Genomic DNA, 27,781 nt, shown 5'->3' on the forward strand with positions numbered 1-27,781 from the left:
GTAACCCTCATATGTTGCTGGTGGGAATACACACGTTACAGCTACTCTGGACAATAGTTTGGCAGTTCCTCAAAAAGTTAAAAGTATATGACTTAGCAATTTCACTCCAGGTGTATACCCAAGGGAACTGAAAACATAGGTTCACCAAAACCTGTATATGAATGTTTATAGCAGTATTATTCATAATAGCCAAAAGGTAGAAACAATCCAAATGTGCATTAGTGGACAAATGGAAAAAGAAAATGTGGTATATCCGTACAGTGAAATATTATTCAACAATAAAATGGAATGAAGTACTGATACATGCTACAATATAGGTGAACCTTAAAAACATTATGCTATGTGAAAGAAGCCAATCACAAAAGACCACATGTTGTATGTTTCCATACATATGTAATGTCCAGAATAAGCAAATCCATAGAGAGAGCAAGTCGATTGGTGGTTGCTAGGAACTGGGTGAAGAGGAGAATTGGTAGTGGCTGCTAATGGGTATAGGATGTCTTTTTAGGGTGATGAAAATCTGGAATTAGACAGTAGTGATGATTGCACAAACTTGTGAATATACTAAAAAACATGGATTTGCATACTTTAAAAGGGTGAAATTTATATTAAGTGATTTATATTTCAATAATAAACATCTAGGAACTTCCCTGGCGGTCCAGTGGTTAAGACTCTGAGCTTCCAATGCAGGGGGCATGGGTTCAATCCCTGGTTGGGGAACTAAGATCCCACATGCTGCGCAGAGTGGCCAAGTAATAATAATAATAACAATAATAATAATAATAAACATCTAAAACATGATAAGGTAGGTCATCACGAAATTGTTCAAAACCAGTGATAAAGAGAAAATCTCGAGAGCAGTTTGAAGAAAAGAGACACATGACTACAGAGCAACAAATATCAGAATTTAAGCAGATACAGCATCAGAAACAATGTAAAGAGGAAGACCATAGACCAGCATCTTTAAAATAAAGAAAATACTTTTAACCGAGAATCCTATACCCAGCAAAAATCTTTGAAACATGAAAGTGAAGTCTTTTATAGATATACAAAAGCTGAAAGACAAGTGATTTTTGATAAAGGTACAGAATCAACTTAATGGAAAAAGGATAGTCTTTTCAGTAGATAGAGCTGGCAAAATTGGATATCCATATGGCAGAAATGGATTTTCATCCATACTTTGCATGATATGTACAAAGTAACTCAAAATGGATCACAGGCCTAAATGTAAATAAGACCTCAACTATAAAGCTTCTAGAACAAAACATAAGGAAAGGAGAAAATCTTCATGATTTTCTACTAAGATTTCCAAAAGCTGGATCAATAAAAGTAAAAACTGATAAATCAGTTTTTATCAAGATAAAAATAAACTCTGCTCTTAAAAATATACCCTTAGGGCTTCCTTGGTGGCGCAGTGGTTGAGAGTCCGCCTGCCGATGCAGGGGACGCGGGCTCGTACCCCGGTCCGGGAAGATCCCACATGCTGCGGAGCGGTTGGGCCCGTGAGCCATGGCCGCTGGGCCTGCGCGTCCGGAGCCTGTGCTCCGCAATGGGAGAGGCCACAACAGTGAAAGGCCCGCGTACCACAAAAAAAAAAATAAATAAATAAAAATACCCTTAAGGGAATGAAAAGATGTACTCATTTCACTAGCCACTCCTTCTTAATTTCTTTTCCTGGTTTTTCCTCATATCTCCAGCTTCTAAGTATTGCAGTATCACAGAACTTAGTCTGTGTGAAGTCACTCTTTGATCTCACCATTTCATATTTTAAATACTATAAGCAAGTAACTCCCAGATTTGTATTTCCAGCCAGGACCTTACCCCAGACTCCAAACTTATATAGCCTTCTTTGTGCTTAACATCTCCACCTGGATATTTAATTAGTGTCTTCAACGTAACAAGTAACAAACAAACCTACTGATTTTTTAAAAAATGTATTTATCTTATTTATTATTTATTTTTGGCTGTGTCAGATCTTAGTTGCGGTGTGCTGGATCTTTGTTGAGGCATGCAAGATATCTTCGTTGCAGCGCTCAGGTTTCTCTCTAGTTGCAGCGTTCGGACTCCTCTCTAGTTGTGGTGTGCGGGTTTTCTCTCTCTAGTTGTGGCGTGTGGGCTCCAGGGTGCATGGGCTCTTTAATTGTGGCGTGGGGGCTCCAGAGTGCGTGGGCCTTGTAGTTTGGGGCATGCAGGCTCTCTCGTTGAGGCTTACGAGCTCAGTAGTTGTGGCATGTGGGCTTAGTTGCCCCACAGCATGTGGGATCTTAGTTCCCTGACCAGGGATCAAACTTGCGTCCCCTGCATTGGAAGGTGGATTCTTTACCACTGGACCACCAGGGAAGTCCCAAACCAACTGATTTACACCAAACCACAACACCCTCACCCAAAGCAGCTCTTTTGCAGTCTCCCTATGTACATAAACACTAACTTTTGCCTTCTAGTTCCTGAGGACAAAAACCGTGGAGTCATCATTCACTAGAACTCTTTCTCTTATAGCACATATCAAATCCATCAGCAGATCCTTTACCTCTACCTTCAACATATATAAAGAATCTGACCACTTTCTACTACTTCAATCACTACCATCAGTTCTAACCTTAGTATGATCATCCTTTGCTTAGAATTTGCAGCGATCTCCTACATGGTCTAACTTCCATTCTTTTTTCACTACAGTCTGTTCTAATACTAAAGCCAGAGAGAACTTTTTCAAAGGTAAGTCACGCCATGTCCTTTCATTGCTCAAAGCCACACAGTGGTTTCCTCCTCAGGATAAAAATTCAACATCTTTGTATAATGGCTTCAAAAACCCTGCAGAATATGGCGCCATCTATGGCACTCTCTTGACCTTATCTCTTGGTGCTCTTCTTGACCACATCAGACTATTTACTGTTTGTTGAACAAACTAAGCATGCTCCTGTCACAGGACATTTGTAAATCTTGTTCCCTCTGCTTGGGAAGCTCTTCCCCCATAAGACTACATGCCTTATTCCCTCACTTTTAAAAAGTCTGTGCTCAGATGTCTTATCAGGAGGCCCTTTCTCACCTTTCCTAGAACTTCTTGTACATCTTGCTTTCCCTACTTTTTTCTGTAAGACATGTCAAAATTATATATAGCAGGCGTGTGCAAACTATGGCCATTGGATAAATCTTAGCTACCACCTGTTTTTGCATATAAAGTTTTCTTGGAACACAACTATGCTCACTTTTTTATCTGTTGCCTATGGCTGGTTTTTCACTACAATGACAAAGTTGAGTAATCGCAATAGAGACATGAGACCTCTAAAGCCTAAAACATTTACTGTTTGGCCATTTACAGAAGAAGGTTGCGGACCCTGATATGCACTATGTGTCTGCTTGTGTTTATTGCCTGTCTCTCCCCACGAGAAAGTAAGTCCTATGAAGGCAGTTACTTTTTTCACTGCTGCATCCTTAGCACCTAGAATAGTATCTGGCACGTAATAGGTATTCAATAAGTATTTCAGGAACAATTAAATGACAATTAAAGAGAATACATGATATGGTCTAGTAATTAAAGGATATATTAAAGGATTTTAGGCTTTAAAGACAAAAATTCTTCTAGATTATAAGCTTTGTTATTATGTATCATTATCATCTAAAAATAAATACACTGTTTTTTTCAATTAAGCATGTTTGCAATTAAGAAAAGAGACTCCTGTGTAGGGGGAATTCGCTGGTGGCCTAGTGATTAGGATTCCGGGCTTTCACTGCAGTGGCCTGGGTTCAGTCCCTGGTCGGGGAACTGAGATCCCGCAAGCCACGCATGTGGCCAAAAAAAAAGACTCCTGTGTAAAGATGGTAGAAAGAAGCTACAGAATTTCCCTCCTCTGATACCTAATGATATGATCTTCAACAATTAAAAAAAAAAAAGATAAGAACAGCAGAACCAGAAGAAAAAAAGAAAACAAAACATTTGTCAGCAGTAACCAGAAATAAGAAACAGGATAGAATCTCAACGTCATATATTTCAAAAGATGATAGCTGAGGAAAGAAAAAGATTTGCCAAAGCATGGAATGGCACCCAGCCCCATTCTCCCCCAAATCTTATCTTAATGTCAAGATTAATGATGATCTTGAGATTCATCATTGATACAACTGAAATAGTAGGGGGAGTAACTGTGTAGAGTCTCCTTACATTTTTCTTTTTCTTACTATGTGAAAGTAGAAAAAGCTGCTGGGAAGAGATGTCTGAAAGGTGAAAAGTGAGGATTAGGGTTGATTTCCTGGCAGAAGCAGAGGCTTCAGGACTCCTGAATTGAGGGAATGGTCTATATCCCAATGGCTATCTCCCTATAGGAATAAGTTTGTTCCTCCCCACGTAGTTAGGGTGAAACGCCAGGAAAATCTCAAAGAACTGATCCCAATTCCTCCAACAAAAGCCACACATAAAAGCTGCCGCACACAAAAACAGAAATATGGATCAACGGAACAGGATAGAAAGCCCGGGGATAAACCCACGCACATATGGTCACCTCATTTTTGATAAAGGAGGCAAGAATATACAATGGAGAAAAGACAGCCTGTTCAATAAGTGGTGCTGGGAAAACTGGACAGCTACATGTACAAGAATGAAATTAGAACACTCTCTAACATCATACACAAAAATAAAGTCAAAATGGATTAGAGACCTAAATGTAAGGCCAGACACTATAAAACTCTTAGAGGAAAACATAGGCAGAACACTCTATGACATAAATCACAGCAAGATCCTTTTTGATCCACCTCCTAGAGAAATGGAAATTAAAACAAAAATAAACAAATGGGACCTAATGAAACAGAGGCTTTTGCACAGCAAAGCAAACCATAAACAAGATGAAAAGACAGCCCTCAGAATGGAAGAAAATATTTTCAAATGAAGCAACTGACAAAGTATTAACCTCCAAAATTTACAAGCAGCTCATGCAGCTCAATATCAAAAAATCAAACAACCCAGTCCAAAAATGGGCAGAAGACCTAAATAGACATTTCTCCAAAGAAGATATACAGATTGCCAACAAACACATGAAAGGATGCTCAACATCACTAATCACTGGAGAAATGCAAATCAAAACTACAATGAGGTATCACCTTACACCAGTCAGAATGGTCATCATCAAAAAATCTACAAACAACAAATGCTGGAGAGGGTGTGGAGAAGAGGGAACCTTCTTGCACTGTTGTTGAGAATGTAAATTGATACAGCCACTATGGAGAACAATATGGAGGTTCCTTAAAAAACTAAAAATAGAACTACCATATGACCCAGCAATCCCACTACTGGGCATATACCCTGAGAAAACCGTAATTCAAAAAGAGTCATGTACCACAATGTTCATTGCAGCTCTATTTACAATAGCCAGGACATGGAAGCAACCTAAGTGTCCATCGACAGATGAATGGATAAAGAAGATGTGGCACATATATACAGTGCAATATTACTCAGCCATAAAAAGTAACGAAATTGAGCTATTTGTGGTGAGGTGGATGGACCTAGAGTCTGCCATACAGAGTGAAGTAAGTCAGAAAGAATAAAACAAATACTGTATGTTAACACATATATATGGAATCTAAAAAAAAAAAAAAGGTTCTGAAGAACCTAGGGGCAGGACAGGAATAAAGACACAGACATAGAGGATTGACTTGAGGATACGGGGAGGGAGAAGGGTAAGCTGGGATGAAGTGAGAGAGTGGCATGGACATATATACACTACCAAATGTAAAATAGATAGCTAGTGGGAAGCGACCACATAGCAGGGAGATCAGCTGGTGCTTTGTGACCACCTAGAGGGCTGGGATAGGGAGGGTGGGAGGGAGACGCAAGAGGGAGGAGATATGGGGATATATGTGTATGTATAGCTGATTCACTTTGTTATAAAGCAGAAACTAACACACCATTGTAAAGCAATTATACTCCAATAAAGATGTTAAAAAAAAAAGCTGCCACAAAAGCTCCTCTCTTCTTATTCTTTGGCCATACAAAAAAATTCACAGTACATAAGTTTCTTTTTTGACATTTTTAAAGATTCAACTTATATTATCTTTTTTTCTTTTTTTTGATGTCTGATCTTATTTATTTGTTACTCTTAGAACATCTCACTTTTGACTGGACTCAGAAGTAGACGCTCTCAGAGAGGACAGCCTCCGTTTCTTCGCAGTCTCTTCCTGGTGTTTTTCTTTGGCCTCCTTCATTCTCTTGGCCAAAAGTTTAGCATATTCTGCAGCCTCTTATTTTTCTTAGTTCGCTGTTTCTTCAGAGCAATACACCGACGTTTGTGTTGCAGAACACGTGGAGTAACAAGACGCTGCACCTTGGGTGTTTTGGTCCTAGGTTTCTTACCTTCTTTGTTTAGGGGCTTTTTCACAACATACCGGCGGACATCATCTTCTTTAGGGAGTCTGAAAAGTTTGCGGATTCTGCTAGCTCTTTTGGGCCCCAGGCGATGAGGCACAGTAGTATCAGCGAGTCCAGGAATATCCTTCTCCCCTTTTTTTACGATGACCAAATTGAGAACGCTCAATTTGGCATCCACAATGCAACCCCGCACAGATCTGTGCTTTCTTTCTCCAGTCCTCCTTGGTCTGTAACAGGAATGCCCCTTACTCAGTAGTAGGCAGACTTGGCCATGTCCAGAAATGGGCAGAAGACCTAAATAGACATTTCTCCAAAGAAGATATACAGATTGCCAGCAAACACATGAAAGGATGCTCAACATCACTAATCACTGGAGAAATGCAAATCAAAACTACATGGGTCAAGACACCCTGCTTCATGGGGAAACCCTGTTTGTCGTTCACACCACTGATTCGGACCACATAACCCTTCCATTCTTCACCCAGAGCGTCAGCAGCAACTTCTGTAGCCATACGCTTCTCATAAAAGCTACGAAGTTTTCATTTATCTTCCACTTCAATGAGTTTCTGGCAGCCAGTGGCTGGAAAAGAGATGTTCAGCCTCATTCTGAAGCAGCCGACCACCTCCGAGGCGCCAAGAAAAAGAGCTCAACTTACATTATTTCCAGGTGATTTCTATCATTTGATTTGCCTCTCAGAGGATAATTTTTTTCTCTCTCTCTCCAATTGCCTCTCTTCAGTCAAGAGTGGGAAAGAGAGAGAAAGGTTATAGATATATGGGGGAGAGAGAGAAGTAATAAAAAGTAATTTTAATGCACTTGGGCTAGGATCTGTGTAGCAAGCGGGATCTTATTTCCCCAACCAGGGATGAACCCATGCCCCCTGCAGTGGAAGCATGGATCCTAACCCCTGGACCACCAGGGAATTCCCTGGGCTGGGGTATTTTAAAGCCATTGACTCTGTTTTAAACAAAATATGATGACTTTTTTTGGGTAAACTATTCTGGTAAAACAGTAAAAGCTTCCCAGAATAAGCACAAAATAACACTTTCCAGTATTTTTGTCTCTAAAGGTGGAAAAGACACTAAAGCTAAGGAAGTATTAATTCAGTGTTGCACTTCTCAGAGCAAAAGTAGATATAAAACCATACAGTTGCCAAGTTTATTAAACCTGCAGCAAAATAATAAATATTATGTCTGGCAAGAACTCAGGATCAAGTATTGGCAGAATTCCTTTAATGTGATAGTTTTGGACATTATAATATCAATGATGTAATAAGAAAGCATAGTTACTCTACCTACTCTTTTCTTAATATAAATTTATTTATTTATTTTTGGCTGTGTTGGGTCTTTGTTTCTGTGCGTGGGCTTTCTCTAGTTGCGACGAGCGGGGGCCACTCTTCATGGTGGTGTGCGGGCCTCTCACTGTCGCGGCCTTCTCTTGTTGCGGAGCACAGGCTCCAGATGCGCAGGCTCAGTAATTGTGGCTCACGGGCCCAGTTGCTCCGCGGCATGTGGGATCTTCCCAGACCAGGGCTCGAACCCGTGTCCCCTGCATTGGCAGGCAGATTCTCAACAACTGCACCACCAGGGAAGCCCTCTACCTACTCTTAACATGTGCATGCTAACAGATACTTTACAGTTGGGTGAAACCTTCTATGTAAAGAGCATACATGGATGTTTTACTGTTTATGAGGGAAAAGTGCTTGACAGCTTCTTGTTTGTTTTTCTTTTTAATCACTGAAAATCCATGCTTAAAGGGGAAGAAATTTTTAAATTTTGGCTTGTGGTTATTTTCTGAGCCAAAAAATTTTCTGGAAAAGGTTTGTTGGATTCAGTATTGACAGAGTACAAGCAGAGAACAGGAACAACATCTCTACACTAGTTAAAGAGTTGACACGTGAATATTATTTCTCATAGTGCATTATTGCCAGAACACAATTGTCTGTAAACAATATGGACTTTGATCTTGATTCAGTTTTTAAAGGAAATCATGAGAATTGTGCCTATGATTGAATTTTGGTCCTTGAGTATATATTCTTCAAAATGCTGTGAAAAAAAATGAGCAGTGAATAGAAAACTCTTGTTTTCCACCTTGAAACAGGTTGGCTGTCAAGAGGGAAGTTAGTCATATGAATTTTTGAAATCAGATATGATATAAAAATATTTTTTCATGGGAATTCTCTGGCAGTCCAGTGGTTAGGACTCAGCACTTTCACTGCTGGGGTCTGGGTTCAATCCCCGGTCAGGGAACTAAGATCCTGCAAGCTACTCGGCAAAAAAAAAAAAAAAAAAAAAAAAAAATTTCTTCATGACCCTAAAAAAGACCATTTCTGTGATTTCAGGTGGCTTGCCCCAATGGCAGCATGTATCAGAAGCTTGAAAAGCCTAAAATTGTCTTTCAGGGCTAAATTATTACATTAGGGCTAAATTATTACATTAGTGCTGAAAATAATATATTAGGACAAACTATAATGCAAAGAAGGCTTTATTACTATGAGATGGACTGTTTCACAAATTAGGATATGCATTCTTCTTCCACCATCTCCACCCAGAAAAAATAACCACTTCTAATGTGTACTCATTTCACTTTGAATACCTCTATTAGAGTATTTAACACATTGTATCAGATACTTTGGAGTATTTACATTTCTCAGTTGGACTGTGCACTCCTCAAGGGCTAGTGATCGTGGTCCTCCCCAAAAGAGGTGTGCTAGTAAATCTTTCTGGGAATAAAAATAATTACAATTTACAAATAATAACATATACAATACTGTATTGTAAAATCCATATAGGCGATTGATTCTTACAGAATGCTTTGGTTGATTTTTACCAAACTCTTGTTTCTATAGCCCTGTCTGTAGCCAACCTATAGGTGTGCAATTGTTGAAGAATGTAGTGTTAACATAAATGGTCATTGATATTTTTGTCTAAGTAAAAGAGTAAGATGAAAATTAAACTTTACTTTTTCATCAATGATGTGACTTCTCACTAACTCATTAATAGTTTTAAAATAGTATTAGAAGATTATTTATTTCAGCGTAACACTTTAAATTTAATTTGATTAATACTTTTTTCTATTACTTGAGTCTAGACCAGTGGTTCCCCAACCTTTTTGGCACCAGGGACCAGTTTCATGGAAGACAATTTTTCCATAGACTGGGGGCAGGAAGGGATGGTTTCAGGATGATTCAAGCACATTACATTTATTGTGCAGTTTATTTCTATTATTATTACATTGTAATATATAATGAAATAATTATATAACTCACCATAATGCAGAATCAGTGGGAGCCCTGAACTTGTTTTCACTTGCCACTCACTGATAGGGTTTTGATATGAGTCTGCAAGCAACTGATTTATTATGGTCTCTGTGCAGTCAAACCTCTCTGCTAATGATGATCTGTATTTGCAGCCGCTCCCCACTGCTAGCATCATCACCTCAGCTCCACCTCAGATCATCAGGCATTAGATTCTCATAAGGAGCGCGCAGCCTAGATGCCTCACATGCACAGTTCACAGTAGGGTTCGCACTCCTATGAGAATCTAATGCCACCACTGATCTGACAGGGGGTGTAGCTCAGGCGGTAATGCAAGAGATGGGGAGCGGCTATAAATACAGAGGAAGATTTGCTCGCTTGCCCACTGCTCACCTCCTGCTGTGCGGCCCAGTTCCCAATGGGCCATGGACTGATACCAGTTCGTGGCCCAGGGCTTGGGGACCCCTGGTCTAGGCTATCAACAAAACATTAAGCTCATGCCCTGATTTGTAGCATTTGCCGATTTCTAGGTTGTAAACATTCCCACTGTGGTCTGTTTCAAGCTACCAATGTGATATCACTGGTAATAGAGTTGGGAAGAGATGGGCAGTAGCACACCACTGTATAGCTTTTTCTGCATGCTACAATGGACATAAATAACCTCAAGGGCATCGATAATAGTAAAGCATAATAAAATAAGAAGTGATGAGTTGTATTTATTTGTTTTTAATATAAGTTTGAAAATATTTATTTTTGGTAATGGCTGTGTTTAACTAGTAGCTTGAAGAATCCCTAAAGATTTAATTTTTGACAGCATGTGCTTGTATGAGTTGGATTCATCACACTGCTGCCCCTGGAGTGGTCCCATGCATAATCTACACAGCCTTATGTGACTGATTTGTTAATTGATTTAATGCAATCAACTTAACATGTTCATCATATGCCCTTGGCTTTTATGGAGGATTGCTATAAGAAAGACCATACAAATGATGTCTATGCATTGGCTATAAGATTACATCAAAACTTTGACATTTTACTCCAATGTTTTAAGTTTGTCTTATTGAATTGGTTACTTTCTTATTTATCAGACAAGAATAGTATCCTGTTCCCTCTTTGTTTTATCTGCCTTGAAACTCACAGGTAAATTGTACACTTGATCATAATAACTGTTAGTGCAGACCAATAACATTTCATTTAAAAAAAATCTTATGTTCAAATTTTAAGAGATATATGTATATATACGTATGTACATATACATACATATATACATATAATACATATACAGACCTTCTTTCATACATATATATGTATACATACAAACACAATTTCAAATTAGGTTTCCTAAGGTACATTTGATATGAAATGTTGAATAAAGTCTTAATTTGTTTCCTTTATTTACCAGTTTTCAAAGTAATGAGTTGGTTCCCTAGCATTCTTCAAAGGTGAACAATGTGTTTTTTAAGTATCATTATGAACTCATGTCTTAAGATATATTTGTTATGTTTCAATCCATTGTAGTTATTCTTAACAAGTTCAGATTGTCTCATCTTTGGCCAGTGGGAGCCAATTCAAGTTGGGTTCTTCAAATTTACTCTCAAGTCCTTTTTATATGACCCCAATAATCTTTGATAGTTTTCATGCTTAAAGGTATGATAGGGTATTTTAGGCTTATCTTGGCCATTACCTATCCCAAACCTAGAATCAACCTTTGCTTCAAGGAATTTGTTTCAGGGGCAAATGATGTTTAGTGTCCATAATTGGAAACATAAGTATGTGCTTGTTGCTACTGAAGTAGTCCCTGGTTTTAGGCATTTACAGTGGGTAGAACTAAGAAATATATATTTTTAAATATAAAATATGTGATGAGTTCATTCTAATACATCCAGTTCAAATTCATGATCACAGAATTTTTATGTAACTCATTGATTTTACATCTGTTTCTTTTTTGTCCCACATCAAAAACACCAACTTAATTATCCATTTGCTTTTTCTCAGACTATGCATACAATAATATTACAATAACACTGCCAATTAATACCACAAAACTATGGCTAATGATAACAAATTAAGTTCCTATTTTGTTGCTTCTTTAAAGTTCATTTTCTTAGTTTAAATCCTATGCGGAAAGTACTGTTAAATTATTGTGTTTGTATGTGATTTTTAAAAATTACTGTATTTCAAGTCACTTAGAATATTCTTCTCTGTATGGTTATGCCACCAACTCCATATACAATTAAGTTCATTTATTTCATTTAGAAGGGATTGCTTTTAAAATTTAATGTATTTTTGTTTTATAATTATGTAAATTATTTTATGTTTCCAAAATCACATTTTTATGAGAAACCTTCCTACTATTCTATCTTTACTACCCTGCTCTTTTCCTTTTTACAGGTAACCACGTGTTTTAAGGTTTTGACTTTTCATTTCATTTAAAAAGTGAAATACATATATAGATGAATGGTAGCATGCCATAGATGCTTTTCTCTACTTTGATTTTTTTTACTTAACAAAATACTGGAGCTGACAGTGAAATACTTTATATTCCATATATTCTTTATTCCTTTTAAAAAATTGCATAGTACTTCACTGTATGTGTGTACCATAATTAATTCAGCCATTTCCCTATGATGGAGATTTGTGTTATTTCCAGATGTTAATCTAAAACAATAAACGGTCAGATATTTTACCAGCAAAATGGGTTTATTTGGGGGCAGCAAAGAATTGCAATTCGTGACATGCGACTCTGTGAATCACATGCAAGTCCAATAAAGAAAAGGAAAGAAAATTTTTTTATAGAGGAGAAGGGGAAGTTGGGAGAGATGTTGATAAACAAAAAGTCCATTGGAGGAAACTGGGAATTCAAAGTATAATGGCTCTTAATTGGATGAGTTGTGACAGTTTCATTGGCTGAGCTGTTGCCAGGCAAGGAAGAGATCTTTCTTCCTTCTGCTGGCATTTGTAGTAAGTAAAACAGTGTCACTTCCAGCTGGAGATGCATGGTATGTCTTTTCCTATTGGGATCATTGTATGGACCTTGACTGGTACATGGGCTCCCTCTTTTGGCCTTCAGACTCCATTTTAGTGAGGTTTCTCTATTAATTTTCATGCAGACTTTTGCTATAAGAAACAGTGCTTCAATGTATATTTTCTTATATACTTATTTTATATTTTTTCAGTTTTGGTCAGATTCTTGGAAGTGGGATTTGCTAGACACAAAATAAATGCATATGTAACTTTGCTAGATACCGTAAAATTCTCTCTCGTTGGAGTTTTTCTATTTTTCACTCTAACAAAGAATATTTGAGAGTGTTCCTTTTCCCCACAACTGCCTCACTAACAGGCTGTGTTGTGAAACTTTTGGATTTTTGCCAATTTGTTGGGCGAGACATAGTATCTCAGTGATTCTTAATTTGCATTTCTCTTATGAACAAGGTTGAGAATGTTTCTATTTAAGGGGCATTTGCATTTCTTTTCCTGTGAAATGTCTGTTCATATCTCTTGCCATTTTTCTCTCAGGGTGTTGGTGTTTTATTCATTTTTAGATACTCTTTATATGTAGGGTTATTAAATTATCTCTGATATGTTACAGATTTTTTTCACAGTTTCTCATTTGTCTTTATACTTCACTTGCAGTATTTTTTTCTTTTTCTCAATACAAAAGCTTTTTATTTTTACATATTGAGATTTACCAATATTTCACTTTACTGCATCTAGTTTTGACCATTGTTAGGAACGTTTTCCCTACTCTCCAACTATAGAGGAATTGACCCATAATTTCTCCTAGTACTTGTGTGGTTCAAATTTTTATATTTAAATATCTGATCTTTTTGAAATTTATTCTTGGAACAGATCCAAATTCGTCTTTTTCCTTATGACTACCCAGTTATCCCAACATCACTTATGAAAACGTCCATCTCTTCCTTACTGCTTTGAGATACAGCCTTTGTCTAAGTTAAATTTCCATATGCACTTGGGTAATTTCTCAACTTTCTATTGTGTTTATTGGTCTTTTTATTTCATGTGCCAATGCCACTGTTAAATTATTAAGCCTTTATAGCATATTTTAATATCTGATATTACACCCTCCCCCTACTCCCAATGCTCTTTTTCAGAGTTTTCTGGGCTTTTCTTGTTTTTTTTTATTCCAAATGAATTTTATAACCAACTTGTGCTTATAACAGCATTCTTTTTTTGGGGGTGGTGGTGGTGGTGCTGTGTGCCTTGTGGCACGGCATGCAGGATCTTAGTTCCCCGACCAGGGATCAAACACATGCCCCCTGTAGTGGAAGGGTGGAGTCTTAACCACTGAACCACCAGGGAGGTCACACAACAGCATTCTTAATCAGCAGTGTTTATTTGAAGCACCATCAGAATTTTTTTAAAAAAGGAAATAAATACTAGACCCCCACCCAGACCTAGTGAATCTCTAGATATTGGGCCTGGGTATGTATATTTTGAAAAAGCTCTCCAGTTGATTTTAATAATCCCATTTAAAAATGACCTAAGGGGACTTCCCTGGCGATCCAATGGTTAAGACTCTGCGCTTCCACTGCAGGGGGTGCGGATTCGATCCCTGGTCAGGGAACTAAGATCCCATATGCTGCGCAGCGTGGCAAAAAAAAACCCAAAAAACTTACAAAGCATAAATTCAAGGTCTAATTCCAGACTACCTTATGATTTGTTTTACCTTACGTATTCTGGACCTTACTAAGTGACTGCAGTATTTACCCAGTTCCCTAAGCCAGAAGCCTCTCTAGTTTTCCTTTAGTTCTTCCTTTCCTTTAACTCTCTCTGTTTTCAGTTGGTCACAAAATCCACATTTTACCTCAAAAACGTCTGGCTTTAAACCTCCAATACCACTGTCTCTTACCCCTTTTCTCATGGACTGTTAAGCAGTCTCTTCATACTACAGTCTATTATCTGCACTGCCTACACAGTTTATTTTCCCTAAAAATAAGGTCGATCATGTCACTTCTTTGCTGACCTTTGTTGGCTCTCAGGATAAATTCAACCATGGTACTTAAGGCCTTTCACTCTCAGGTCCAAGCCTCCTTTTCCTCCTTAGTTCCTGTTATTCCACACCTCACACTGAATATTCCTGTTACAATGAATTTCTCACTAGTGGATGGACATCACACCTAGTAGCTCTTTGCATTTAAATTTATGGTTTCTTTCACTTAGAAGCTGCTCCTGCCTTCCTTGCCTGGTAAGCTCTCAGTATTTGAGATGCAGTTCAAATGGCATTTCTTTGATAAAGCTTTTTATAGACTCTCAGTCAGAATTAGTTGCCCCATTCTCTTTATTCTCACAAAACTTTATTATTTGTATCTTTATAATGTGATTTTTGTGAGTCTGTAATCTCCCAGGAATTTCACACTTTCAACATCAACCAGAATGTGAGCTTTTCATGTTTTTCCAGCCTCTAGCAGAGTGCACAGCATACAGCAAGCACTCAAATGTTTGTTCAGTGAATGAAAACAAATAAAGCTTCATTAGTCTGTACTGATTGAAACAGAAACAAGACATGACAGTGGCCAACTTGTTCTACTATTAAGATCTCTCCTTCGTTTGGCTTTTTGTAGTTTATAGTCAGCCTAGACTTTGTTCTCTGTCCATGGCAATTCCTTACTCTTTGAAGGTCCATGTACAATACCTACAGTAGTAAATACCTGTCCATCTTTATATCTGCCTGTTTAAGAAGTTCTGTCTTGGTCCTAAAAATAGATGATGCTTTATAGAAGAAAGTGCAACAATTTAGTCTATAGTGGTGGAATAATTAGTTTATGGCATTATAATTTAGTTAAATTATTGGTATTAGTAATTAGTTTAGGTATGTATCATATAGAATTTCAGAAATAATTATCAGTTATATTGGAAAAGATCTATTTGATCATTAAATTCTTTTACATCAGGTATTGATTTAGATGATGATCTTAAGTAGAAGACTAAGTGCTACGGGAGACAAATTATTTTAAAACTTGTGATTATTTTCTCTTTTTTTACCCCCTCAGCTCTATGATTATGTTGTCATCTCTGAAATGATCAAATGTGATAACATGAAAAAGGGAAGGAATCATATTAAAAAATAATTTAGGCACAACTTCTTAGTAAATGGGTATCAAATACTGGAGTAATCCAGTTTCAGATTTTTAGTGTATCATTATTTTTAAAAATCAGTTTTAAAGGTAGATTAAATTGGATAATTAATATATTTGAATTACCAAATAACAACAAATTATTTTAAAGATATATTTTAATATAAAAATTGAAGCTTTTGTTTTTTATTGAAATATAGAAAATTCATTTTATGAATTTTAGATATCAATCTGTGTGAGTTTTTCATTTGTCAACTATTTTGTTATTGATTTTCATTTAACTGTATTTCACCTTTAAGAATGTTGCAAAAATATTTTTCAAACTATGTAAAGAGCCCTGATGATAATAAAAATATAGTTTTAATATATTTTAAAGACACCAAGATCAAGTTCTTCATTATCACCAGTTTTATCCCTTATTCTAACCTTTGATGACACTAAGTCTTATTTTAAGTTACTTCATCATTCAACCAAGGAAAAGACAACTTTGTGTTATATGTGGCTTCAATTTTAAATTATATATATATACATCCACACACTCTCTTTAAAAATTTTTTTGAACTGTGGTTCTAAAGTCTCCCAGGAGAATGATAGGAATTTTTAATGTGAATTTTTCTATAAGTTAATCACTTTCATTATCTGTGAACCATTTTTTCTATTGATTAGGCATATATCCAAACTTTAAATTACTAAATGAGTTTTCTTATGTTAAATAGTTTCCCCCACAGGTTTTTTCCTCTAAAAACTAGGCAATGTAAATTACATATTCTTATGAAACTTATTGTTTGGAAAACCAATGTGCCATCTTCAAACCCAGTATTATTTCAAAATGTTATTGGAACCAAAAATTGAACTATGCTTTGCAGTATACTGTTTAAAGTATTTAAGTAAAAGATACATCCTAGTTATCTAAGTTATTCAAGTGTGCCACAACTTTATTTCAAGAGAAATGTTTTAAGAGAATTCTTTATGAAAATTGAGACAATTTGAATCTAGCTATTTCTTTTTATCCTTTCAAAATTGAATATTTTCAACAGTAATGCTAGTGATTAGGCAAAATATCAGAAATGGATTGTTGAAATATTAATATTAAAATACTTTATTTACATATAGAAATATCAGTGAATTGTCTTGTTTACTTCCAAATATTTTAAAATACTGTTTTGAGTAATGACCACTATTCTATAAAATGCATGAACTTTTTTATATGTTACTTTGCTAAAGTAATATGTAAATGATGGCTTTCCACACTTGTTGTAGTCTGTATTTTTCTTCTGTAACATTATTAGTAAATTTTGATATTGTGGAACTGTTGACCAGTCATACATGTACAGAGCTTGGCCTCTGAGTTAATTAAATATGAGTTAATAATATATTATAAGGAAATTATTATCCTTATTACAGTTATTAGGTAGTTACTCAAATTATAGCTTCAAAAGGAATGCAGAGCATGGAAAACTCAGGATTAAATTATGCATTTGAACCTTAGGCCAGCTTTTACTGTAGAGACAGTTTTCTGCTAAGACTGAAATTGTATGTCATTGAAATTAAATGCTTTTCTGGGGATGGAAGGTTCCAGTTTTTAATGAAATTACTGAGTGTGGTGTAGTGAAATGATTAAAATCTGTATTCCGGGAATGTGGCAGGGAAAAAAAATCAATAAATGCTAGCACAGCTTTGCTGCTCAATGTGAATCCTGAGAATGAAATAAACTACTACAAAAATAATAATTAAAAACATATCAGCACATTAATTTATTTAGCATCAGTCTCCTGAGACATCATCTTCACTAATTTTTAGCATACATTTTACTATATAATGAGCAGCCTTCTTTTCAGATATCCCTATTAGACAGGCAGTATTTCTGCCCTTCCCCCCAGCGCTCCTGCATTGCAATCATTGTACTTGCACTTATTATGTTACAAATGACCGAGGTAAGGCTGACATTCTCAGTGCATGCAAAAAGACCTAGTCTGCCAAGCTTTTTTTTTTTGTCTTAATGAAGCAGCTTTGTGAAATCTCCCCATGTGTTAATACTAATGAAGATCCTCCAGCACAATTAAAATCACAGCCAGTGGCTGAAGAGGAAACATAAAACAATAGCATCTTTTAAGATACATTTATCCACATATGCATGTACAAAATATACATATATGGTCAAATTAATTTTCTATAGCTTGCCTTTCACTTGCTCTTTATCCTGAAAATTAAATTATGCAAGTTTTAATTATATGAACTTTTGAGACTTTAATGTGTTCCAGGGGAAAAACACTACCTCAATGAAAAAATTTTTAAATTATTTATCTTCTTGGGTAATAAAGCGTTACCACGGTTAAGACCTTTTTAAAAGAATCATTTTTAGGAAGCTACAGGGTGGTGTGCCGTAGGAGGGAATTGGGTGGACTTCACCTTTAACTTTTTTGGTTTTAGGATGCTGAAATTGGTGGGAGAAAATGGAAGGGTAAAAAATAGGAAGTTGGAAGAAATTCTGGGGATAGACAAATAGCATACCTTGTGTGTAATTTAAAGATGGAGCAATGGGCTACCCAGTTTTCACTTGATTTTTTAAGTGTTCTAATTCGTACAATTAGCTATCCTCCCCCCTTTTTCTTTTGCCCTCTCAGAAGCTGGGGGGAAAAACTACTGAGGTTACCTTTTACAGTTCTAACGTATAACTTTAAAATGATTTACTATTTTAACGTTTTATATAAATTTTAACTCAATCCATAAACATTACAGCAGCTTAACTTGCCGGTGTCAGGGCAGTAACGTTTTACCCCGGGACCATTTTGCGTCCTGCTTTTTTATTTTGAGTTCCAAACATCCACGAATTTTTGGCATATTACATTAGTTGGCTTTTAGAGTTTAACCAAATTCTGAGTTTACAGACAAAAAAGTTTAGGTAGAAATGGTTAATATATGCTCCCTATTCGCCAGTGTACTTTTTTTTAAAATTACGTGTTCAATCCTATTTTCTGTCTTCTCTACTTTTAACGGCAAAACAAAACATTTGAGTTTCTTAACTTTTTCCTGGGACAAGGATCGGTGCAAACTCAAAGCTACAGGATTCTTGGGAGGAAGAAGCAACCCCCTCCCTCCCTTGGCTACTTTAGGAGCTGATAGGTCATTTATTATTGGAACTGAAATGGTATAAACAATTCTCTTTTTTCCCTTGTTAACAGCAACTTTCATTGTTAGAGAGAGGAGAGAGAGAGAAGCCTCGTTGGTTGACGTCACTTGGTTCATGAAGCCTTCGCCTAGAAGTGAAGCTGCTGAACAAACCTTGAGAAGAATCATCTCCTGCTTCAATCTGCTGCTGGATAGGAACTAATCAGAGAGAGAGAGGCGGAAGACGGAGAAGGAGGGCGTCCAGGGCTTTCCCGATCACAAATTTCACCTCCACTCCAACTCTCTTTATACTTTTCTTGCAAAAATAATAATAGAAATAAGGAGGTGGTGGGGTTTCCAAAAACAAAAATCGTAACCTTCAACCATCTGGGGAAGGCAAAAATCCCATCAACCGCAACTCTCAGTTCGAAAGTAAAGGTGAGTTTAAAATCCTCGGGTGTGAGGGGTGCGGGTGACGATGAAAATTCCAAATATCGTAAAGCCGGTTGAAACCGAAAAGGAGAAACTACGCTCCAGAGAGCGGGTGACTCCAGAGTTGCTTATCTCGAGGCGCTCGCCCTGCCCGCCCTGCTCGCCCTGCTCGCCCTGCCGCGGCTGTTTACCCTCGCCGGTCGGTCTGTCTCTTTGTTGTGCTGGCTGGAAGGCTGGGGTGGTGCTCGGGGTCCCGAGTGCAGTTTGGGGGAGGAGGACGCGGAGATGCGCGGTTCTGGGTGGGAGGGGGGGTGCGGTCTCAGGAGAATGTAAACTTTATTCCTAGCTGCCGGTGCGGGACTTCGGTCTAGCAGGGCCGCGGGCCGTGCCTTCGCCGGCGCGGGCATACGCTGCCGTGGCGAGTCTGCTTCCTTTGTGCCGGCCGCCCTGCTCGGCCGCCCGGGCTTCGCGTGTCCTTCCTCCCTTCGGCTTCCAGCGCTCAGGTCGCCGACAACAGTTTGGCTTCTCAAAAAAAAACAACCTCTGGCACTGTTGCGATCGCCGTTCCTACCCGGGAATAGCCGCTGCTCCCCCCATCCCCGCCGGGGTAGTTTCAAGATACCCCCCCCCCGTCCGCCTACTGCTGCCCTTTTTTGCCTCCGCCCCCTCTTCCCTGTAGGACTGCTTAGCTGCGCCTGCTACACCCCCCCCCCCCCCGATTCGGGCCTCTTTTGCTCTCTCTCCTGTAGTAGCTTGGAGCTCAGGAGTTTACGGAAAGTGAGCTGGGGGGGGGGGGTGCAGGTGGGACTGGGAAAAGATCTGGATACCTGTGAAGGTCTGTTTCAGTACGCAGAGGATTAGAGGAGCATAGCTTTTCCGACAGTAATGTCTGTCTCCCAGCAGTTCTTCCCCGGGAGCTGCCCCCTGCTCTCAACTCTTCTTCGGTCTTCTAGTGTTCTTGTTGCTCCCCCTCCCCCCTTCCCTTTCGCGGCTCCTCTCCTCTTAAAGTAGTTCCACGAACCCTAGAATTGGGACTTGGGAAAGGAAGGAAGTGTTCGGAGAGTCAGAGCTGGCCCTGCTGTTTGGGAGATTTTCTCTTCTTTTCTCTCCCTCTGTATTTATCTTTTGTGTGTTGCTTCCTTATAAAGAGAGAAGCAGCTGCAGTCCTTGGCCGAGTTGTTGAAATTTATCCCTTTGTGTATATTACAATATCCTCCATTTTTTCCCTCTGCCCTCTAAACAACAAGCGTTTCGCCATCTTGGGCAATTTTTATTCCCAAGTCCCTCTTTTTTTTTTTTTCTTATTTTTTAAGGAATGGAAAGAAGCCTTAGAAAGTCGAAAAGTGTGTCTGGGTAAGACAAAGTTTAGGGAATGTTCAGGGGGTCCAGTGACGTCATGTAAACTTTATGGAGAAATTTTCCCAGGAGTAAATTTTTCGCTTAATTTTTTTCCTGTTTTAAGCGACCATGTAAAGGACCATGTAACTTAACAGGCTGACGATAAGCTGTGCTGCTTATTTTTGTGTTCTCTCAAAGTGAGCCCTCAGTTTCTGCACATTTTATGTTTTGGTAACAGGTGGAAAATTATGTGCAAAAAAATGGTGGTAACTTTTATAGTGTCCTTTGGTATTCACTTAGCTTTTGTCTGCATGTTTCTTTAAAGGATTTGAATGTTATTTTTAATTAACATGTTTCCTTTCTTATTTACTCCACTCTCTTCTGTGGATTTGTCTTTAATCAGCTTGGTTAATATTTACGTATACTTATTTTAGATGACTTAGATCTTCTTTTGTAATTAACTTATATATTTTACATATGCCTTTACATTTGAAAAGGTACAACTATTGAAAATACCTGGAGATACTGGAAACTTTAAAAATTTAGTAGCAGTATTAAGTAAAACTATTGGTGAAAATGTAGTTAGTATTTAAAAGGCAGAATAGATTTTAAAATATATTCTATAATCTCAAGTTATATGCCCTTTGTCAACCATTATGAAAAGATAAACAGTAAAACTGGCGTTTTAATTTGCTTGTCTAAAGTAGTTTTTCACCTCACTAAAGTTCGGTTGGTCACATGATCAAACTTAATGATACACTGACTGGTATATAAATAAGAGGCACTGTAAATTGAATGGGAAAGTGGAATTCTGTCTGCTGTAGTCATTTTCAGTCAGCATATTTACTTCTCTTCTAACAAGGACATGAAACTGTCTATTTAATTTGCATTCTCTTTGTCTTCTGGGTTGGGGAAAAACATTGACTACAGTTAACTCAAAAAAAGCTAATAGAAACATTGCTGAGTACATTGAAAAGGTTTGTCTAACACATAAAAACTTATGTTGTATGTGGTATGCTTTTATCTCTGTAGCAGTCATATTTGGTGTTTTCTGCTATGTTATTTATTTAGGGATTTGCTTTATGTAAAACGCTATATAGAAAGCTTGACTGAATTGAGCCTGCCATTTATGTGAATTGTAGGTAGGTGAAAAATGTTTAAATAGTTAAAAGCACATAGAACAGATGGTTCTAAATTATACATGCAACAAAGGACTAGAAGATTTGGCAGATTATAAATGGCAAGCAACAGAGGATAAGCAGTTTAAGAAAATGTTAGTTAAGTACATTTGATGTCTCACACCTATTGTAAACACTGTACATATTGTCACTGTGCTGCATAATCAATAACTTAGACACATTGAGGTGCTTGTAAGTTTCAGATAGAAAAAAGTAAGATTTTACAAATGTTTGAAACGAATTGTTGAATATAAAATTATTTTAAGCCTGTGATGACAAGAGTTTTTTTTTTAGAAAATCCAATTGTATGCTTTAAAACAGGAAGTTATTTATAAGAACTTAATATTGTTGTACTCATATAATGGTTTGGAGAGAAGTAGGAGTAGATATATATTTTGAAATACAGAGAATAGTATATTTACTGTTATTATATGTTAAACTAGGGCTGAACTGTGTAGCAGCATTTACTCTTTCAAACACTACTGAAAAATATTTTTAGACTCTGCAGTCTTGGAAATGCATTTAATAGAGTACTGTTGGCATAAGTTACTAAATACATATTAAATGAAAGAAGGGTATATTTTAGTATTAATTTTTGGGTTTGTGCATAACAATAATAAGGTTTTACTTGGTAACTATAGTTTACTCTCAGTTTTAAAAATGGAAAGATTTGTGTGTAGGTTTTGCCTTTCTAGAAGAATCTGAGTAATTATATTTTGCATTTTCAAAAGATTTAAAATAAAAGTATTCAATTTGGCAGAAATTTGTTTTTATTTTTATAAGCCATTTATTTAAAATGCATATGAGACTGTAATGGAAACCTTGGAATTTTAATTCTGTTGCCCTTTCTCCCATTTCTTTGTTTGCATGTTTATTATAGAACTGCAGTGTAAAGGAGCAGATGTTTTGCCAAACATCCTGATGTGTTGCTTTTTCTTATGGGAGTGCATAACTGTTCCTTCTGATGCATCAACTTGACAGCTGGTTGATTTCATGGAGCTGCTAAGAAGCCATTAGTGGTGTCATTGAATTGAAACAGAACAGTCACTCCCAGCTCGAACTGCAATTGTTAATGTCTTTGTTGCTACTTTTGTGTTACTGTACAAGATGTAGGATATCACAGTTGCATGAAAGTTCAGTTTTTTGTCTTATCTCCTTGAATTAGTGAAAGTATGCATTAGAACTTGATTAGTTTTAGGTTTAAAGGTTTCTCAAAGAAAGCTTTTAAGTTGTAGTTTTTGGGTTTTTGACCTAGTCCTAGCTAGAACCACCAAAAGAAGGTATGATTTAGCACAAAGTAATGTGGGGATTTTGACCCCTAGATGAAATTACATCATCAAGGTTTAATGATTTTTAATAAACTTGATATTCTGAGGGATTAATTCAGTTACCTAGCGAGGTATTTTAAGAAGTTTTTGCTTGTATTTAATTAAATATTTTATATCATAAGGTTTTAAAAATACTGTGCTTTATTTAATAAATGTTGACTTGTTTGAATAAACATTTCTTTAAACTTTTGTTGCAGAAGATAATCAGAGGAGAAAAGAATTATTGAGGAAAAGGGCAATTTGGGGTTTACTTTTCTTTATAAGGAGGTAAAATATCACTAAATAATTGACTATTAGTCATTAAATGATTTTAAAATTTGAAATTATATTTTTATTGTACTAGTAACTTTTATTGGTAGTTTCAACTATCATACTGTGGTACTAAAATGATGTCAGATCACCATTGATGCCAAAGTGTTTTCTACTTTTTCTAATTACTTGCTTTTTTTTTTGGTGGGTGAGGAGATCGGAAGAGAGAATTAAGAGTGATAATCTCAACAGAAAAAAACACATTTAAAAAAATTTGTGTAAAAAAAACGTAAGGGTGATAAGTTTAAGGATAAAACGTAGCTTATCACTGTTAAGAGATATTTTCTAGTTGTAATATTTATTGATTTTTAATTTTAAAATCTTTAAGTACACTAACAGTTTTTCAAAGAGCTTGACGTTTATAACATACTTAAAAGTTTGCTTTTAAAAAATTCTTAAAATGAAATTGATAATTAGAATAGATAATTTGCTGAGGTAAATCCCATTAAAAGGACTTCTTATACAATATAAACAAATTTAAACACTTATAATACACTGCTGAGTGATTTCAGAATTATGATTTCCTGAAATAATAAGTTTTCTGAACATGCTTTTCTTTTAAATAGATCATACATTACTGAGACTAAAGGTAAAATTTATATTTGGATAATAATGCTTTTATATAACCTTTTAGTATAATCACCATGCAGTTTCTTGAAATTATTCTGTTACCTTAGCCTATGATTCAATTTTTGAGAAATATATTTACTCATAAAATATTTGTGTCATGTCAGATATTCATATAAACTAAATGGTAAATTGAGTTGTATATTAAATGTAAGCTTTTTTTAAAGGAAGCTCAATGCTTAGCTCAGTTTTAGAGATGACGTAATTTTAATTGTAGTGCAAATAAGCATCCCGTAATTTAAGTAGGAGTTTTTCCACATTGGGTTTCTTAAAGGAAAGCAGTTCTAAACAGAAGAGTCATAAAAAGTTTAAACTTTCATTCATAAGTTTTTCTGTTGACTCTATTAACTTTGGAATTATGAACAATAAATATATTTGATTGATTTACAATTACATATGGAGCTTAAACTAAAACGAATTTACATGACTTTCAAATGTGTTTTGAATGCTTTGTGATTTGTGGCAAGTCATAACATAGTTTGAGATGTAAAATATCTAAGAGAACTGATATTTTAAGTTAAACATTGAGCTTTTTAAATGAATAGCTCTTATAAGAATATGAGGTGAAAGTAAGTACAGTTTTTATCCCACATATTTAGAATTTACTATGTAAGATAAGGTGTTTTTAGAAATAAATTAATGCTTTGAAAAGTTGTTTTTATAATTTATGACATTTGGCTTGTACTTTGGTTTTTTTAATGCCTTTCAAATAAAAATTAAATGTTAGTGATAACAGTAATAATGAAGGTAATACATAGATCAGAACCTTTACTAACTTTATGTATGCACATGTATGCATGTGTATGTAAGGAAAAAGGAGCATTTTGTTTGAAGATAATTATTGTACTTCAGCTATGTGTAGACATAATTGTGTGTTTTTCCTCTGTTTTCTCCTCTTAACACTTTTCCACAAGCATGCACTCATTAATCAAAGACGGTGCACTCCTGCTGAGGGCAGAGAGGTTCATCAAATTGGCAGTCAGTTTGGTGTAAAGAACGGTGTCCTGAAGCTCTTAACTCGCTGGGACATAAATAAATCTAAGGTCTTTGTATGCAAACCCTGGAGGTTAATACTGTATAATTCAGTGTCCTGTCTTTGTTTTTATGATTGATGTTTTTAAATGTTTCAAGCTTGATGCAAGTCTTCTAGTAGGTCAGGTCTGACAATCTGATTGGCCGAAGTAAGAAAGCATTAGGTTGTCAGAAGGACTTTGAGTTTGCTGCAGAGATTTTGATTTTTTTTCATACGAGATCATTGTTATATTGCCTGAGCTGTTATAGGAATGTACCAATGATTGACATCCCCTGCTGTGATAATGGACCCAGTGCATGAAATGCCAATAGTTTGGTCCTATTTGTTCAGAAGCTTACTGCTATTTGTATCCTTAACAGAGCTAACATGTAGAACAAGCAAAACTACTGGGATTTCTCTGTAGAAATAGTGCTGGGATTTGGCTTTAACATGAATTGGTTGCATATTCATAATTTAAGAACAGCTGGTTACAGCAAGCACATAGTCATTTGCAAGCTATTATAAACCATTCCACTCACACATGGAGCCTGTGCTTGGTGGATTTTTTTTTTTTTTTTTTTATTGATCTACCTGCATTTAAAATCTGGTCACTGCTGCTACAGAAGCTCTTCATTTTAGCTGTGTTTGCAACATAGAACAGCTTCAATTTTAAATATTTAAACTAAATGCTGAATAAAATGAAGAAGCTTTGAAGGAACCAAATGTAAAAGGTCAATAATGTATTACTCATTATATGTCTCATCTTGGCCCAAAACCAACCTAGATGGTACAACCATTGTAATTTTTGGAAAATATGTTTTATGATTTTGTCCATAGATGAATAATCAAATTATCTTTGATATGAAAATATTGTTAATTATATTTTACTAGTTATGTATAGTTTTAAGAAACAACACAAACAATAAATTGTGATTAATTAGCGTGTAAAACAGTTTCATCTAATATATAGTAAAATGACAGTACTTTTAATTTTGAGTGGTATAAGGCAAGATAGAAAGGAAAATCAACAAGACATTACAATTGGATTAGAATAATGCTAATCCTAAAACTATAAAGCTATTCAGAATTTTTAGAAGGAATCTAATGAGGAGTCTCTTCTGCTTTTTGGGTCACTTCTGGAATATTAAGCACAGCTATACAGTTACAGTATTGAAATGACATGTGTAAGCTAGTCCAGCTATAATAGTGTCCTGCATGTTGTGCTGCCTAGTAGTGACTGAAAAGAGGAGAAAACCACTACATCCCAAGTTTTCACACTGAAAAGAAAATCACTTATCCCAAGTGAGAAGAGTAGGAGGAGAAAATGTTAAATGTGATTTCAGATATTCTGGTAGGAATCACAGGGAGCTCTGCCTTGATTTGTGTATGTTAAAGTAAGTGGATGCCTGAGTGATTTACAGTGGTGTGGTGATTATATCAAGCTTTCCACACAGCATAGTGTTAGGTTCACATGTGCATGCATGTGTTTGTCCCTACACTAGATGATGAAGTAGCTTTCAGCACTTCAAGGTTGAGTACCAGTCCTAAGAGTGCATTTTACTGTTTCTTGGCTTCACAAATGGCTGGATATGTTGGTAATATCACAGAATATATGGCCAAATTTAATCCAGCTGACAGTAGGCTGTACTTTTTTTAAATAATAAATTCAAAGGTTATTAAAGGACAATGTTTTAGTTTTGCAATAACTTATATATATATATATAGTTAATTTGCCATTATTGGAGGTTGCATTAGTCATTTTGTGAATTATTCTATGCCCTTTTTTTCTCTCCCTTTTGACGATTGGCCTTTCAGTTATTTCCCTGCTCTTTAGCATCTTAACACAGAATAAGCTGAGGAAATAAAAGGAAGTAAATTTCAAATGAGTCTAGTTTTGCTTCCTCCCCCAGTTCTTGGTAGATCAGATGGAGAGAAGTCCTTAGATTTTCACCAAAATGAAGGTTTAGGATTTTATTTGCCTACCTTTTCTGGTTCTCATTATAACAGATAATTATATTTAGATAAAAAGAAAAGTGAGTTAATGGATTCAATTTTTAAAATATTAGTAACCCAACAAAACAGTAGAAAATTTAGCCAGTACTTGAAAACTGAATTGACTCAATAACCACAACTACAGGAGAACCACAGGTATTTGATACACTTTTATTGTTCTAGCACTAATAATAGGGGAAAAGGAGGGCAGCTACCTGCATTCATCAAGTTTGTACTGAATGCTGTCTTCAGGCATACTCGTGGAAAAAAGTTTGTGAAAGCTCAGAGTAGGCGAGAGATGACTTTTGTTCGGAATCATTAGAAAAGGCTCTTTGGTTTAGGCAGCTTTGAATTAGACCAAGAAGAATGAATAAACTGAATATTCAGAGATCTGGAAGAAAGAATGCAACTAAAATAGGACAGCCTGAGCCCCCTCTAGAACAAATTAATTCAGGCTAGATCTACTGAGCATCTGGAGTGGTTATGCAGCCTTTTTGAGGTCACCCCAGAAGGAAGAGAAAATGTTATGGGGTCCTACTTTTCCTCCATTGCTTTAAAAGTCTGCTGCTTGGCTTTCTCTGGAGAAGGTGGGTTGATCAGTTTCAAATCATCCATTTCAATGATAGGATTGTTGTTTGTGGAAGCCAGGTTATAACTGACAAAACTGCCCTTTCTGGTCAGAGTTATTCAAATATTGTGCTTAACGTAAGATTAACCAGAACCACTTTCTTCTCCCTCATTATATTCCTATGCTTC

General features: G+C 36.3%; 1 protein-coding gene, 1 long non-coding RNA gene and 1 pseudogene across 26 annotated transcripts in view; 1 reads left to right on the plus strand and 2 right to left on the minus strand.

Annotated features, from left to right (window-relative positions):
- BAZ2B (bromodomain adjacent to zinc finger domain 2B) overlaps positions 1 to 27,781 on the plus strand; it is a 385,223-nt gene that overhangs the window by 67,871 nt on the left and 289,571 nt on the right. For all 25 annotated transcript variants that reach the window (XM_067741804.1, XM_067741805.1, XM_067741777.1 and 22 more), the window contains one exon: positions 18,884 to 19,247. The gene's annotated coding sequence lies outside the window, so the exon portion shown is untranslated. The remainder of the gene's footprint in view (positions 1 to 18,883; positions 19,248 to 27,781) is intronic.
- On the minus strand, positions 6,047 to 7,004 carry LOC137225864 (small ribosomal subunit protein eS6-like; annotated as a pseudogene).
- Positions 17,426 to 20,331, minus strand: LOC137226617 (uncharacterized). Its single transcript, XR_010944431.1, has 2 exons — positions 20,069 to 20,331; positions 17,426 to 19,763 (listed from the first exon to the last, which is right to left on the minus strand). It is a non-coding gene; the product is annotated as an uncharacterized lncRNA (long non-coding RNA).

The sequence above is a fragment of the Pseudorca crassidens genome, chromosome 6 (genome assembly GCF_039906515.1).
Source record: "Pseudorca crassidens isolate mPseCra1 chromosome 6, mPseCra1.hap1, whole genome shotgun sequence".
NCBI lineage: Eukaryota > Metazoa > Chordata > Mammalia > Artiodactyla > Delphinidae > Pseudorca > Pseudorca crassidens.